Source organism: Elaeis guineensis, chromosome 2 (genome assembly GCF_000442705.2).
Source record: "Elaeis guineensis isolate ETL-2024a chromosome 2, EG11, whole genome shotgun sequence".
NCBI classification, from domain to species: Eukaryota; Viridiplantae; Streptophyta; class Magnoliopsida; order Arecales; family Arecaceae; genus Elaeis; species Elaeis guineensis.
In genome coordinates this window covers 95,182,223-95,197,073 of record NC_025994.2, presented here as the reverse complement: position 1 = coordinate 95,197,073, position 14,851 = coordinate 95,182,223, and positions in this window count along the sequence as shown.

Below are 14,851 nucleotides of genomic sequence, written 5' to 3'. Positions count from 1 at the left end.
TAAAAGAGAGACGGCGGAATGAAATGGCCGGGTAAGCAATATATATATATATATATATATATATATATATATATATATATATATATATATATATATATATATGTGCGTGTGTGTGCGTGTGCGTGCGTGTGCGCGCGCGTGTGTGTGTGTGAATGTAACTAAGACAAATATAATCAATCAAACAAAAAAAAATATTTGTCAAGGCAATAAGGAAACTTAAACGGAGTTTACCTGGGACCAAAGGGATGCTCGGTGAGTGGAGGTGTTTTGGTGAGGTAACTCAGAGGTGACAGGATCTCAGGCTCGGACACAAGGCTTGTATTGGGAAAAATTATTAAGTAGAATGAGTCTAACTAATAATGTCTCTTGCATTGATCGTTCTGAACGAATTAATAAGAAAATTTGCATGAATTACATGAATCAAAATGATACTACGAAGACTGTAATTAGCATGGCTGTCGTTTATACCTTCCATGACTAGCCATTAAAATCCTCCAACTCAGATTTGATCCAAATGGCATCTCAATTGGTGAGGCATGGATGCCGCTATAAGCATATATTGATTTGCAATAAGATACTTTTAGCAATTTCTCTTTCATCATATAAATTATTGATACTCAACTATAGATCGTAAACCATAGAAATGGGATGGTTGCGCTTTGTGATGGTGTGCATATTTCTACTTCCATTGATATGATTATTTAATAAAATAGCCTTTTTAATATATTTTTCTGATACAATTATCTGCAATAACACTATATTTTTCAACAATCATAAGATTTTGGACTAAAATCAATGTTAGTTTGGTTAATTAGTATTTATAGAAAAATTGATATGAATGCTGATAATATCAATTATATTTAATCCACGCTCAACAAGTTTTCAACCATAAGGTTTAAAAGCAGAGATCAAACAATAAATCATGATTTCGAATACCCATAATGGGCCAAAATCACATCACATCATGTTACAGAGCATTTCTAAATTTGGAATACCCTATGATCGGATTAACAAAGTATTCCCTTGTCCCCAACCAAAGTAGACCTAATCTCTACCATCGGATGCAAATTTCGGAGCATGTGCGAGCGCTAGATTGCACATCTTCGCATTATTTTGTTCCTAAATTATCATTCTATTCTCTCCCATGACTCCATTTCTTTTATTAGTTGCAACGGTGACATCATTCATAGCAGGCGTTGGCGCATACTCACACCCGTTCATCAAGATTTGACGCTCTTGAATATTTGATGGTACGAAAATTCAACGCGTTCTTTACCCAAATAATATTTAAAAAAATTATAAAATTAATATATTTTTAATTTATTTATAAAAATAATGTAAAAGTATAAAATGTCATTGTAAATGATGTTTTTTAATAAAAAATATCATTTGAAATTGTACTTTTTCACTTCACATCATCTCCTCCCTCGTCCTCTATGGAATCCTCTGTAGAATTAAAGGACCCAAAAAAAAATCGTTCATGAAATTAAAGGATTCAGAAAAAAAAATCACCATTTGTAATGGCACTGTTTAGAAAGCGCCATTTGAAATGGCATTTTCAAAGATGCCAAATGGTATTTTTTCTATCCTCTCTAAAAATCCATCCAATGGCAAAAAAAAAAGAACAGTTGGTGACTACACCATACCGTATGGTCTAATTCATATCGTTTATCAAAAATTCGGTCTGAATTGTGTCGGTTCCCCACCGGCACTTTAACCTCCCTACTAGGATCCTGTATTTTAATAAAGTAAAGATGCACGTCCCAAGCAACTCCTGCTTTCTCCATGCCTAAACGTACCATCTCTAAAATTCGCACCAGGATCCAATCGATGAATCATACCACTTGATAGTATCAGGATAGAATCCATCCATCCAAGGTTTGCAGGATTTTTTAGTGATTTATTATTAATTTTAAAATAATTTATAAAAATAATCGGAAGAAAGTCACTCTATTATAGGGCGACTTTAGACACCACTTAACCCACCCCTCACGCCATGTGGGAGTGCTCAATCAGCCAGGAAAAGTGCTGAATCAGTCAAAAAAATCATGGTCGTCATGGATGTGCATTGATGTTCTGATGTGCACTAATGTTCTATATGCACTGATCTTCTTATTTTTATTCTTATTATTCTTGTTGCAGTATTTTGATGTGCAAGAAGCTGTGGGTAGAGCACATCTCTACCTTATGCTTATGCTTATGCTACTATGATGTTAGCTCATATCTTTAAATATTATGGAGTAAGGATTCTTAAGGATTCTAAGCGAACAATCAACAAAATTAGATAGAGATAGCAATTTGTTGAAGCTAGTTGGACACAATTTGTGACTATTTACCGTTATGGATCTTGAAAAATTTTTAAGTCACTAAGCTAGGGCCTATATAGAGGGCTATATAAAATATGTATTTTCTTGAAACCAAAATTGATGGCAATTGATCTTTGGATGTTAGTGAGTTATAAAATAATTTTTAATAAATTTTGAGATCCTTTAATCTATTCGTTTGAAGAAAAGTTTTAAAAATTTTAGGTTTGAAATTTTTTTTAACTAAAATCTAAGTTTTGACTTCTTATTCTTAACGATTTTAATTTTTTTAATATTTTTATTGATTTCAAATAGGAGGTATTTGCTTATTTATATTTATATTTTAAAGTTAATGAAAAATAAAATAATGAGGATATTAACTTAAAATAAAGGAATGTAAATAAGACAGAGACATGCAGTAGACATCCACACAAAGAAATATAAATAAGACAGAGATAGAGATTAATTTATATTAAATTTAAAAAAAAATAAGATTAATTTATATTAAATTAAAAAAATTAAAAAAAAAGGTGCCTGGATTGTAGGCGCCTATAATCTAGAGATTTTTTTTGAATTATATATTTTATTTAAAAAAATAAAAAAATTACGTATGGATTGTAGACGCATACATAAAAAAGTGCCTAGATTGTAGGCACCTATAATCCAATGTAGGCGCCTACAATCTAGATTGTAGGCACCTACAATTCAATGTGGGTGCCTATCATTGAATTGTAGGCGCTTACAATCCAGAAGTTTTTTTTATTTTTTAATTAAATATGTATAATGATATTTTATTTAAAAAAAATTACATATAGATTGTAGGCACCTATAATCTAATACATCTGGATTTTAGGTACCTACAATCCACAAACACTTAATTTTTTTATTTTTTTAAATAAAATATTATTATATATATTTAATTAAAAAAATTTTAAAAAAAAGTTCCTAGATTGTAGGCGCCTACAATCCAATGTAGGCACCTACATTGGATTGTAGGCGCCTACAATCCAGGCATTTTTTTTTATTTTTTTAATTTAATATAATACTCTCTGTGTGGATGTCTGCTTCTCTGTCTTATTTATATTTTTTTATTTTAAATTAATATCTTCATTATTTTACTCTCCATTAACTTTAAAATATAAATATAAATAAGCAAATACTTTCTATTTGAAATCAATAAAAATATCAGAAAAATTAAAATTGTTAAGAATAAGAAGTAAAATCTTGAGTTTTAGTTAAAATTTTTTTCAAATCCAAAATTTTTAAAATTTTTCTTCTTCAAATGAATAGATTAAAAGGTCTCAAAATTTATTAAAAGTTATTTTATAACTCACTAACATCCAAGGATCAATTACAGCCAGCTTTCAAGAAAATACATATTTTATATAGCCCTCCATATAGGTGCTAGCTTACTGACTTAAAAAAATTTTCAGGATCCATAACGGTAAATAGTCACAAATTATGCCTAACTAGCTTCAGCAAATTACTACCTCTACCTAATTTTAGAATCCTTAAGAATCTTTACTCCATAATGTTTAAAGATATGAGCTAACATCATAACATCATAGTAGCATAAGCATAAGGTAGAGACGCCTGTGCCCTATCCACAGCTTCTTGCACAATCTTTATTATCATTTTTGGAAGGTTGAATGAGATATATTTAACAATATGATACATAATTGCTAAATCTCTTTTTGTTCAGGAGTGCAGATAAATTCCCATCCCATGGCTCTAATTAAGTTGCAATCTCAAATTCCTCCAATTCTAAAAAGTTCATATTAATAATATAGTTGGAGAGAATATTTTATCACTTCTGGAGTTCTCGGAGGAGGTAATCTTGAAGGAGGAGGTGATGGTGCTTTGCTTACTTCTCTTCCCCCTTCCCTTTCTACTGCTTTCTTCACTTCTGCTTGCTTTTGACATTGGGAAGATGCATTTTTGGAGCCATCAGTAGCAAGGAGGTTGAAGGTTGGCCGAAAAAAAGATGGGAAGGAGATTTGTGGCTAGAGATTCTGAGAAAAATAGAAGAGAAAGAAGAAGGAAAAGAAGATGAATAGGAGTCGATATTCCAAACTTGGAAATATATAAAAGCAATGGAAGAATGTGCTTAAAATCAGAGTTGATGTAGTCACCTAAAATCGTGGAGATATAGGCAGCTACATTTGGATGTAGGCGCCTACATCCCAGTTGAGTCACGGATCCGAGTGCCAAGCAAGTCACGAGAACCAAATCACGGAAGTCTGCAATATGCTAGCGTAAGTGCACATCAGAATATTGCAACAAGAATAATAAGAATAAGAATAAGAAGATCAGTGCACATAGAACATTTGTGCACATCAGAACATCAGTGCACATCCATGACGAGCACTGGTTGGACATTCTGGAGATGAGTGCATATCAATAGTAGGTTGCTATATAGTAAAGCAGCTCTATCTGATCATCCGGAGAGCTGAGAGGATCCGATCGGAAGACGATCGGATGAGAGCTGGTTGGATCTGATTGGAGGATAAAGCTGGGATCTGATCGGAGGATGAGAGCCGAGAGGACATGTGGGAGGATGTCACAAAATCGCCCTAGGGCGGCTTTCTGAGTTGCCCTATCATAGAGTCGCCTTTCCACACTACGATTTTTCTGATTAATTCAGCACTTTTCCTAACTGATTGAGCACTCCCATGTGGCATGAGGGGTCGGTTAGGTAGTGTCTAAAGTCATCCTATGATAAGGCGACTTTCTTTCGATTATTTTTATAAATTATTTTAAAATTAACAATAAATCAGTAAAAAATCCTGTAAATCTTGGATGGGTGGATTCTATCATGATATTATCAAGTGGTATGATTCACCGATTGGATCTTGATGCAAATTCTGGGGATGGTACATTTAGGCATGGAGGAAGCAGGAGTTGCTTGGGATGTGCATTTTTACTTTATTAGAATATAAGATCCAAGTAGGGAGATTAAAGTGCCGGTGGGGAATCGACACAATTCAGATCGATTTTTCGATAAATGGCATGAATCAGACCATATGGTATGGTGCAGTCACCAACTGCTTTTTTTTTTTTTGCCATTGGATGGATTTTTGGAGAGGACGAAGAGGGTAGAAAAAATAGCATTTGGTATTTTTAAAAATACTATTTTGAATGGCACTTTCAATTTTTTAGGTCCTTTAATTTCACAGAGGATTTTTTTTGGGTCCTTTAATTTTATGGAGGATGGGGGAGGAGATGACGTGGAGCGAAGAAATGCCATTTCAAATGATGTTTTCTATCCAAAAAATGTCATTTGAAATGATGTTTTATAATTTTATATTATTTTTATAAATAAATTAAAAATTATATTAATTTTATAATTTTTTTTAAAATATTATTTAGATAAAGAACTCAAGATTCAACTATGCAACAGAAAACGGCAGTATTCAACTTTCACAGAACTGCTCGCAAAATCATGCACAACAATTGTTGGAAACCTTCATGCTGCCGCTTTGACCGTTAGAAAACTAGCATGCCGATGGGTGCACCGCAGTACACATGTAATGCAGTGTTAGTGCTCTAGACAATAATTCCAGCATTGGTAGCCAATCAGCCAACCTGTTGGCCTCAAAAGAGAATAATATTTTGTTTGGCACCTTTTGTTGACGGACCAGTCTGGCCGTGCCATTTTTGACTGGTAGAGAACGGTACGTGTGGGGGAGGGGGCCCATCATGGGACAACATAAATCTAAGCGACAAGATGGAGGTAGGAGAGTCGTCTCAAAAATTAGAGGCATGAGTTGCAGATGACGTGGTCAATAATTGAGCCAAGAGACCAATATAGCCACCTATCTCAAGCTCTTGATTCCGGCGTCATTACAGCTATGCATTGAGGAGAAAGTTGATCTTGAAAAGTAAAATCAAGATGATGATTGATAGCAATCCAAGCCAACTTTATTACATATTTGACATATAGATTGCATAATATTTTGTTGAATTGGTGTTATATGATTGTTGGCTTGATTGTTAGGCTATCTGTGATATTGCTAGGATTAGCTTTGAATGCCAATCATTCGCTATTGCTATTGATGGTTGTTAGAATGTTACTGTTGCTAGTTGTTAAATGGACGAGGACCATTAATCTATTTGTTGGACTCATTATGGTTTTTTACAGCAAATATAATAGTATTAAGTTGTGTGGGATTAGATGGCTCACTAACATTTGACTCTTTTATCAAAAGAAGGCTATAGAGTTCTTCTACGGTGCTTAGTGTATATTTTGCATGCATTGTAATGGCAATTTGGAATGATCAATACAATTTTAGAAGACCTTTTATGATGTAAATAAGAATATCCATATCACTTATGGGCTTTCCACTAGTAGCTAGTTGGTCCTCAATTTGTTTAATTTTATATAGATACTCTTATATTGGGAGTGAACCTTTTTTGATTTCATCCAATTGTTGATTCATATGAATGATATAGGATTGGATAATGGTCCCAAAATCTCTCAAGTACTTTTAGTGCCTTCCTAGCAAATTCAACACCTATAGTATATAGAATGGCAATTTCTGAAAGGATAGCGTTAATCTAGGATAACATCATTTAACTTTTTTCACAATATTTATCAAAGATAATGTTCACTATTCTTTTATCACATTCTAAGATGATTCTTATAGGAGCAAAAGTGCTTTCATTTATAATACCCATTAGTTTATTACCTCTTAAGATTGAAAGAAAAAAAGAACTCTGCATAAAGTAATTGTTGGAATTAAGCTCAATAAAAATTAGACCGATGATATTGATTGTTACCAGAGGAGTTGACGAAATTTTTGATATAGTGGCTAAAGATGATGATTCTTGCATGACCTTCAGATAATTGATCTCAGGCATAGATGGTGATGAGTTATATATGATTTTGATACCAAGAAAGAAAAGAAGATTTATTTGGATAATAAGAATAATGGTCATACTTTGCCATCATTATATTATGTTGTATTTACCGTCTTATATTACAATTTGATCTAATTGATTTGGATTAAAATTATAAAATTTAAAATTTAAATTCAAATTTAAATTATAGTAGAAATGACAGTCATATTGGCATATCTCGTTATTGTATGAGACAAACCTGATGTCAATAATTGATATTTGGAATTCATCAAAAATAGTAAAGTTCTTATTGGTATATCTTGTGATTGCATAAATCAAACTTACTATCACTGGTTGCTATTTGAAATTTAAATTTTAAATATTTCAGAAATAGAGTCACATTGGCATATCCTATGATTGAGGTCGGTATGAATCAAATTTGCTATAAAGCACTAGGTTATCCATATTTGTGTTGTTTTCTCTCTTATGATTGCCCATCTTTGTAACATTTTCTATCTTATGGCTCCACTTCTTTTATTAGTGGTGTACTGCTGCAAACGGAAGGTGAGATCATAGCAGGTGTTGATGTATACTCACACCAATTCTTCAAGATTTAAGTTCTTAACTATTTGGTGGTGGTAAGATCCAATTATGCAACATTAGAAAATGGCAGGTTATCTTTTTATTGCTTCAAACATAAGCCCTGTAATATTCGTAGACGCCATGGCAGTATTCAACTAATTATTAACCTGTTTTAAAAGACAAGATCAATGTTAGATCCCTTTCAGAAAACTTTTCACAAAGCCGTGCACCACGTTTGCGGGAAACCGTCACGTGCCAGTTTGACTGTTAGACAACTAGCATGTCAACGAGTGGTTTTAGTACAAGACAAATAATGCAGTTTTAGCACTCCAGATAATTCTTCCAGCACTGGCAGCCAACTAGCCAACGAGTTGGCCCCAAAAGAAAAAGAAAGAAAATAATATTTTGTTTGACACTTTTGGTTGGCGGACCAGTCTGGCCGTGCCATTTTTGACTGGTAGAGAAGAAAAATGTCGCTCTACCAAAAAATTAAAAAGAAAAAAGAGAGAAATATACGTGTGAGGTAAGGGGGCGATGATGGGACAAGATAAATCTAAGCGAGCCAGGCGAGTCGTATAAAAAATTTGGGGCATGGGTTGCAGATGACGTGGGCCAATATCTAAGCCAAGAGGTTGATTTAGCTCCCACCTTTAAAAAATTATTAGATAGATTTATTCTATCGTAAGCAAAATTTTGATTAACTTTTTTATCTCATAATTAATCATGATCCATCGTAAATAGTACTTAATGAACGATCAATTGATATGTGAATTTTTTATTCACTTTGTCTACGATAAGGCCTATCTAACCCTTCCTTTTTGGCAAAGCTATCATACCGGAATATTATTGCATGCGCCGTGCTTGTCGGACGTAATATTTTGCAGCCAGCGATGGTGTGATGGGTCCAATTTCTTGAGCCAGGGCCTGGTAGTCTAGTTGGCTGATGGAACAAAGCTGCATTCTATTTTATTATAGCTAGACGACATGTTTCTAAATGCATGCTCATTTGCTCAACAATCCATCCAATTTCAGCTGGTGTTCACTCATGGCTCGGTTCTAACCAGAATTTTAGCTTAGGCCGACCTTAGATTTAATAATGCCCACCTGTGATCAAGTCAAAATTAGGATCACATGAGACTTATGTGAGATGAAAACCAATAGAAATATGCTGGTGAAGCCTACCTCAAATCCCAATAATATTTACCATCTGATCATCTTGTAATGTTTATCAATATATATATATATATATATATATATATATATATGTTGCGGCCAATCGCCTCGTCGCCCGATCGCCGGGAAGCGTGCACCTGCAAAAGGAAGTTCGCACTGACCGGAGGCGGCTCCGGCGGGGACCCTCCGACGGTCAAGTCAGAGAGGTGACTGGGCAACAGTGAAATGCAGACAGAGAGCTCTGAGAAAGAGAGAGGAAGAGAGAGAGGGAGGAGCGAGCCTGCGTATGTGGGAGAGACGGGCGGATCGACCCTTTGCACTGTTGCCTTCCCCGATATATATAGTGGAGCATGGTATGGCGCCGTCATTAATGGCGCGGACAAGTGAAGAACTGTCAACTCACTGTAGGCTGTCAGAGCCGCCGTGAAAACGTCATGTCGCCGTGTAGCCGTCTAATCACCAGGGTTGACCCGGCTCTCGGCGGGACAATGCCCCTAGGTAACTGTGCCGCATGTCCGTGTCAGAGCTGACAACGTCTGGCGGCCGTACGGCGGTTGGTGGAGTCGGCCGACCCAAGGTCGGTGGCCAGCAGAGTGGCGTCGGACTCCTTCGTCGGTCGGCGAGCTTCGTGTGGGTCGGCTACCGGACCTCTGGGTTTAGTCGGTCGGGAATGGACCGTGGAATGGCCGCAGTTAGCCGCTGCCAACGTCCGTTGGCCTGTCGCCCGACTCACGATCGGCCAGTCAGAGTCGTTCGTCGGGCCGTCGGTCGGTCGGTCGGGCCGCCAGCCGGTCGGGCCCTCCGATAGTCGGTCGGTCGGTCGGTGGGTATCCCCCAACAGTTGCCCCCCTCCACTCCTAAGTCGGGTGGAGAGCTGGCCGATGCCTTCATTCGGGTAGCAAGACCGGGCGACTGGGAGTGGATTTGTCGCATGTGCAGATCCGACCGTACCGCCGGCTGATCCGTTGTCTGACATCTCACGAATCCCAAGTGATCCGAACGTCTAGTCGATGCCAGAAGTCGCGCCGGCGTCCGGTGTCAGACGCCGCGTCTTGTCGTCGTCAGTCGTCACGTCGGCGTCAGAAGATCGGGTGCCGGACGATACGGCGTCAGTCGATCGGGTATTCGGCGCCGATCGCGGGTGAGGCGTCCCATCGGGAACGCGGACCGGCGCGGGCGACCGACTGCGGAGCCAATCCCCGTGCGCCGCGTGTCAAGGTGGTTGGCTGGCGCCCGCTCCGGCATTTAATGCGGGCGGTGCGGGCGTCCCGGGACGAAGCGCGCCGAATCCTCAGCCAACCGGCGGGCGCCACGCGTCGCGCATCTGGTGGTCTTTGGTCGGCGCGGGAGCATCTCGGTCGTCGGTCGGCCCTATATATATAGGACCTCCCGGACCCTGACCCACATTTGCCATTTGCTGGGGAAACTCTGTCCGGGCGATTTCTCGGTCGTCGCGGGCAGAGCTCTTCTCTACTTCCGGAGGGTCCATCGGGTTCGTGGTCCTCCTTCCCCTTCTTCCTTTCTTTTCTTCTTTTGGTTCCTGCACAATGACCAGGAAACCGACTCAGGGAGCTCGGTCGGGGAACCCGACCGACGACACCCGATCGGCTCCGGAAGATGAGGCCTCCTCGCTTTCGGGGCCGAACGTCGATCAGCTTCGGGAGCACTATCGCATCCCGGAGCAGTTTCGGCTCTCTGCTCCAGGGGCCGGCGGTCGGGTCAACAACCCTCCGCCCGACGACCTGGCGCTGTATGTTGAGGACCTTCGTGCGGGTCTTCGACTTCCGATTCCGGAGTTCGTCCGGAATCTGCTTGATTACTACGAACTCTGTCCGGCGCAACTGGCGCCGAACTCTGTCCGGCTAATCATTTCTTTCGCGCTGTTGTGTCAGCTCTTGCCGACCAACCCCCGCGTTTCCCTCTTCCGGGCCTTCTTTGTGCTCCGACCCCACCCTAAAGCCCGAGGGTGGTGGCTCTTCAACCCCCGGAAGGGTCTTGCCTTCATAACCGGTCTTCCATCTTCCATTCATGGATGGAAGAACCAGTTCTTCTTTGTTTCCTCTTCCTCCTCTTGGGGCTTTCCTTCTCGCTGGGGTGTACCCCGAACTGAGGCCAACGACAACAGTCGGGTCGACGTGGACGACCGGGAGGACTTCCACCGACTCAAAGACATGTCGGTCCTGAAGCAGAGGGAGCTTGTTACCGAGCAAGCTCTCTATGATGCCGGCCTGAGTCTGGTCCCCCGAATAGGTATCGCCCGATCCCCCAGCTTTTCTTTTTGTTCGGCTTTAGGGTAGTTTTGGTCCGGCCTTTGACATTGGTGGGTTTTGCAGGGACACCGCCGAGGATGAGGCCGACCGACGCCGAAATTCGTCAGTTTGCCGCCGCGAGGAAGAGGCCAGCGTCGGGGGCTGGCCCTTCGCGCCCTTCCAAGAGACCAGCCCCAGTCCCACCGACCGTGGAGGCGTCGGCGACCGAGGGGTCGGAGCCGATCATAGCCCTCGCGGCTCCGACTGTCCGAGTCGAGGAGAGGCCGACCGAGGAAGTGGCCGAAGGAGTGTCGGCGGTTTTGCCGCCGCGGGTGGAGCCGGATGTCGTTCGGGAAGCCGAACAGCGTCCGGAGGCGTCCGCTGGCGCAACGGGGGGCGCCGGGTCGAACTCCAGCGTCCCATCGCTGCCAGCCCCGTCGGTCGGGGCAGCTGATCGGGGGAAAGCCCCGATGGAGCCCTCGGAGGAGGAGAGATCAATGCCCCCCAGCGCATACTACCCTGAGGGTGCGTCGGCCTTGGCCGACCACAACCTTGCGAGGAGGTTGTGCCAGGGGATCCTCCTCCCTACCGACGTTCAGTCGTTGCGGTCTCGGTAAGTGACCGAGATGCTGTCGCGGTTCTACCCGTCGATGGTGGAGGTAAGCTTCGCGTCACCTTTTTCCTTAGAAGAATTTTCGCTTGCCACATAATTCTGACAAAGCTTTTTTTCGTCGGCAGTTGATCTTCACCATGTCCGAGTTGGAGGCCGGATACCGAAGGTTCGGCGACGTTCGGGCAGCCTTCAAGGAAAGGTCGGCGGCGGCCGAGGCCGAAAGAGCGATGCTGGTCGACCAACTGCAGGAGTCGATCGATCGGGAGGCCAAGTTGACGGACGAGGCCTCCCGGCTTATGGCCGAACTGAAGTCGGCCAAGAAGGAGGCCAAGCATAAAGGTCGGGTCGTGCGTCGTCTTCGACGCGAACGGGACAGTGCCACCTCCGAACTCCAAGGGGAACGCGAGCAACTTCGGGCCAGCCTGGAGAAGCTCGCGGAAACCGAAGAGGATTTGTCCATCGCCCAAATCGACGCCGAAATTGCCAGGGCCGAGGCGGAGTTGGCGAGGGAGGAGCTGGCCCATACTGAGGACGAGGTTCGGTCGGCGAGGGAGTCGGCCGATCGTGCGGTTGAGGACTTCCGGGCCTCCGACCGGTACAAGCAGGAGATGCTCGAGTCGGGCTTCGCCTCCTACCGGGTCGGGTTCGAGGACGGTCGGGATGCCGTCCATGCCTTGTACCCGGAGGTGGACGTCAGCCGAGTCGCCCCGCTACTCGCCGAAGAGGAGGGAACCGAAGAGGAGGCCGACCACCCGTCGGGAAGCGTCATCCCAGCGGAGGAAGCCGTTCCGGAGCAGGAGCCGACCGGAGGTCCCTTGCCGACTGAAGGACATCCTTCTGCCGCCGACCCAGCGCCGCTCATGGTCGAGACGCCGATTCTTCCCGATCCTTCGTCGGTCGAAGAGATCGATCAGGACGGGTGATCGGCCCCGCCGACCATCTTTATTTTTGTCTTTTTCGAAAATACATGTAATCGGGCTTCGTCCCGGCTCTGTAATTTCTTTTTATCAACGAATAAAATTTTCTTCCTTTCCTTCTTGTTTGTAATGCCGACCATTGCTGCGATGCCGAACTTTAGTTGCTAACTTAAGTAAGCCACTAACCCACGCGAGTCGGTAGGACTCCGACAACTTGCATAGCCCTGAAAGCGGAATGGGTCCCGACTTCGGGTCGGCTTCGGGTAGTCGAAGTTGCCAGTCGGGTCCATCTGTTGAGCCGGAAGCCGACCGAACCTGCCAAGGTTCGGCAGCCGGACCTCCGTAGATGCACTTAGTCGGTCATCATCCGGCGCAGTGTCGGGGGTATGGTAGTAAGTCGGGTCCCCATGCTCTTGCATCGGGTTTCGTGTCTTTTGACAGACGGTGGCAAGCCGAGTGTCGTTCAGCCGGCCGTTGGTCGGTCGGCAAGTCGTAGATGCGACAAAGGTCGCGTCGTGTGACAGACGGTGGTAAGCCGAACATCCCTCGACCGTCCGTAGCTCGGTCGGAAGTCGCGACAATAGTCGCGTGGGCTTTTTGTCTTTCTTCGGTCGGGGCCCGATCGGCTAGTCGGCCGAGGGATTCTGCCCGAAAATTCGACCGTAGAAGGAGTATGAACTCCCGTCATCATAGATGCATCAGTCCGTGTAAGGGGCCGATGTGTCGTCGGTGCCAGGTCTGCGTCGATGCATCGAGGCTGAGCGCTGATCAGTAGTCGAAGAGTTAGAACTCCGATTTTTCAAACTGAACTTGTATTCCGATGATTGAATTACAGAATTCACTGGTAATACAGCTTCAAGTTGTCGGCGTTCCAAGTCCGGGGAATGGGTTTCCCCTCAAGGGTCTCCAGCCGGTAGGCCCTCGGCCCGAAGGTGTCAGCAACCTTGTAGGGTCCTTCCCAGTTGGGAGCCAACTTCCCTTGGTCCAAGGGCTTCGACACCTCCGCCTTCCTCAAGACTAGGTCGCCAGGTTTAAAGAGCTTTGGTCTGACCTTGGCGTTGTAGTACCGGGCGACCCTCTGTCGGTATGAGGCCATTCGGATTTGAGCCTCATCTCGCAGTTCGGGGAGAAGATCTAGGTCGGCCCTCCGGCTTTCGGAGTTGTCCGGCTCGCGGTACTGCTCGATCCTTGAAGATGGCAGGCCAATCTCGAGCGGGATCATGGCTTCTGTCTCGTAGGCCAAACTGAACGGCGACTCTCCAGTTGGGACGCGGGGGGTCGTTCGGTAAGCCCACAGGACGGAGCCCAGCTCGTCGACCCAGAGGCCTTTGGCTTCATTCAGTCGGGTCTTGAGTCCATGGAGCAGGGTTCGGTTCGTCACCTCAACCTCGCCGTTGGATTGTGGGTGCCCGACTGAAGTTAGTCGATGACGAATGTGGAACCTGGCGCAGAAGTCCTTGAAGTCTTGGTTGTCGAATTGCCGTCCGTTGTCGGTGATGATGGTGTGCGGCAATCCGAACCTGAAGATGATGGACTTTTGGACGAAGTCCTCTATCTTCCGCTCGGTGATCTGCGCCAAGGGCTCGGCCTCGACCCACTTCGTGAAGTAGTCGATGGCGACAACGATGAACTTCCTTTGGCCCGACGCCGGTGGGAAGGGGCCGAGAATATCGACTCCCCACTGAGCGAAGGGCCATGGAGCGACAATGGGAGTGATTTGGCTGGCCGATTGGTGCTGAATATTGGCATACTTCTGACATGGCTCGCACCTTCGGACCAACTCTACCGCATCCTTCCTCATGGTCGGCCAGTAGTAGCCCTGTCGTAAGACCTTGAAGGCTAAGGACTTGCCCCCCAAGTGATTCCCACAAATTCCTTCGTGAACCTCTCGGAGGGCGTAGTCAGCGTCGGTCGGTCCCAAGCACCTGAGCAGAGGGAGGGAGAACGACCTCTTGTAGAGTCGGCCGTCCATGATCACATATTGTGACGCCGACCATCGGAGTCGCTTGGCCTCCGCGGGATCTTCGGGACTGGTCCCGTCGGACAGGTACCGGACGATCGGGTCCATCCAACTTGGTTCAGACGTTAGCTGCTGCACTTCTTCGACCCGATCGATGCTCGGCTGTTGGAGGTTTTCGACAAACGTCCGACCCAAAGAATCATAGGCCGACGTTG